Genomic DNA, 3,253 nt, shown 5'->3' on the forward strand with positions numbered 1-3,253 from the left:
GGTAACCCTCGAACCTCCTGGTGGACACCGGTGGTCAGGGAAGCCGTCCGACTGAAGAAGGAGGCCTTCAGGGATTTGTTATCCCGGGGGACTCCCGAGGCAGTTGCAAGGTACCGACAGGCCCGAAGGGCAGCAGCCTCATCCGTGGCCGAGGCAAAGCAGCGGGTGTGGGAGAAGTTCGGAGAAGACATGGAGAAGGACTTTCGGGCGGCACCAAAGTTGTTCTGGAAAACTGTCCGACACCTCAGGAGGGGGAAGCAGGGAACCATCCAAGCTGTGTACAGTAAGGATGGGACGTTGTTGACCTCAACTGATGGAGTGTTGGGGCGTTGGAAGGAACACTTTGAGGAACTCCTGAACCCGACAACTCCGCCCTCTATGTTAGAGGCAGAGCTGGAGTATGACGGGGGATCAACACCAATCTCCCGGTGGGAGGTCATTGAGGTCGTTAAACAACTCCACAGAGGCAAAGCCCCGGGGGTGGATGAGATCCGCCCGGAAATGCTGAAGGCTCTGGGTGTTGAGGGACTGTCATGGTTGACACGTCTCATCAACGTTGCGTGGAAGTCGGAAACAGTGCCGAAGGAGTGGCAGACCGGGGTGGTGGTCCCCCTTTTCAAAAAGGGGGATCAGAGGGTGTGTGCCAATTACAGAGGCATCACACTACTCAGCCTCCCCGGGAAAGTTTACTCCAAGGTACTTGAAAGGAGGGTCAGGCCGATTGTCGAACCTCAGATTGAGGAGGAACAATGCGGATTCCGTCCTGGTCGTGGAACGACGGATCAGCTTTTTACTCTCGCAAGGATCCTGGAGGGGGCCTGGGAGTACGCTTATCCGGTCTACATGTGTTTTGTAGACTTGGAGAAGGCGTATGACCGGGTTCCCAGGGAGTTACTGTGGGAGGTGCTGCGGGAGTATGGGGTGAGGGGGTCTCTACTCAGGGCCATCCAATCTCTGTACTCCCAAAGCGAGAGCTGTGTCCGGGTCCTCGGCAGTAAGTCGGACCCATTTCCGGTGAGGGTTGGCCTCCGCCAGGGCTGCGCTTTGTCACCAATCCTGTTTGTAATATACATGGATCGGATTTCGAGGCGTAGTCGTGGGGGGGGGGGTCTGCAGTTCGGTGGAGTAAGGATTGCACCACTGCTTTTTGCAGATGATGTGGTTCTGATGGCTTCATCGGTCTGCGACCTTCAGCACTCACTGGATCGGTTCGCAACCGAGTGTGAAGCGGCTGGGATGAGGATCAGCACCTCCAAATCTGAGGCCATGGTTCTCAGCAGGAAACCGATGGACTGTCCACTCCAAGTAGGGAATGAGTCCTTACCCCAAGTGAAGGAGTTCAAGTATCTCGGGGTCTTGTTCTCGAGTGAGGGAACAATGGAGCGTGAGATGGGCCGGAGAATCGGAGCAGCGGGAGCGGTATTGCAGTCGCTTTACCGCACCGTTGTGACGAAAAGGGAGCTGAGTCAGAAGGCAAAGCTCTCTGTCTACCGGGCCATTTTCGTTCCTACCCTCACCTATGGTCATGAAGGATGGGTCATGACCGAAAGAACGAGATCGCGGATACAAGCGGCCGAGATGGGTTTCCTCCGCCGGGTGGCTGGTGTCTCCCTTAGAGATAAGGTGAGAAGTTCAGTCATCAGGGAGGGACTCGGAGTTGAGCCGCTCCTCCTTCGCGTCGAAAGAAGCCAGTTGAGGTGGTTCGGGCACCTAGTTAGGATGCCACCTGGGCGCCTCCCTAGGGAGGTGTTCCAGGCACGTCCAGCTGGGAAGAGACCAAGGGGTAGACCTAGGACCAGGTGGAGGGATTATATCTCTTCGCTGGCCTGGGAGCGCCTTGGGATCCCCCAGTCAGAGCTGGTTGATGTCGCCAGGGAAAAGAAAGTTTGGGGCTCTCTGCTGGAACTGCTACCCCCGCGACCCGACCACGGATAAGCGGGAGAAGATGGATGGATGGATGGATGTTTGAGACTCCTCGGTGCGCACAAAAACATAACTTGGAGAAATAAATAAATACGGATATGTTATTTAAAACCACCTCGAATATGTTGTGTTAATGTTATGAAATGTTTTCTCATAAATGATGCGGTAAGCAGGAGGACAGAATTACGTCTAAACTGATGCCGTTTTGCATTTCTATAGGTTATAGATACGAGCATGGTTTTATATACTATCATGTTATCAGATTACTTTGGTTGGTTATTGGAAGCCAAAACATATGGTGGACATCACAAAGTGGCCATAAATCAGCTCATGTTCAGACAGCTTTTTATATAAATGGATCAGGACAAAAAAGTGAGCGAATCTTTTTTCCTGAAACTTTCAGAGTCTCTTTACACAGAAAAAGTGGATTTTGCATAAAAGGTGACCTTTAAAAAAAATGTATTATCAACATTCTAATCCCAACACATGTTACATTGCATTTCAGAAAGATATCATAATAAAGTTGGAATATTGTCAGATTTATATTATAATTTAGTCAGAATATTGTAAAATGTATGTCATAATATTGTAATAATATCTTCAGAATTGTATACTTAGGTCAAAAATATGTTCAGACTTATGTCATAATGGTGTAAAACGGTTGTAAGATTGATGTCATAATGATACTTTGGCAGAACAGAACAAAGCATGGAGGTGAAAGCTGATCTCTTTTTATTTAAATGAGAGTCCAATACAAATATTCAGTCACTTACACCGATTAATTATTGTGAAGAATCATTTTGAATTAAATATTGATCAATTAATTGTGATTCTACTGTTGGCCATTGTCTTGCAGGATAAGAACACATATAGTTGCTTTTCAAACATAGCAAAATTGCAAGGAAATGTTAATTTAAATTGACACTTTTAAACATCATGGACAGGTTTGGATATTCGAGAAGGTGTGCATATTATAAGACCTAAAAACGACAGTTAAATGTTACTTGTAAAGCCCCTCCCCCCGTTTACCATGACTTTTCAACACAGACCCCCCCCCCCCCCCCCCCCACACACACACATAACAAATCCTATTTTAAAGTCTGTTTGCTGCAAAATAATGCCAATAATGCTAATGCAATAAGAAAAAGCCAACAACGGTTAATAATCACAACGGGGTCTGTGCCAATGTAAGAGGCCGTGTGTGTGTGTGTGTGTGTGTGTGTGTGTGTGTGTGTGTGTGTGTGTGTGTGTGTGTGCGCGCGCGCGCTTGTGTGTGTGTGTAATATTAGCAATGGAAACATTGTTTGTCGCCCCTTGTGGAGGCTCTCGT

The sequence above is a fragment of the Pseudochaenichthys georgianus genome, chromosome 22, assembly GCF_902827115.2.
Source record: "Pseudochaenichthys georgianus chromosome 22, fPseGeo1.2, whole genome shotgun sequence".
Lineage (NCBI taxonomy): Eukaryota > Metazoa > Chordata > Actinopteri > Perciformes > Channichthyidae > Pseudochaenichthys > Pseudochaenichthys georgianus.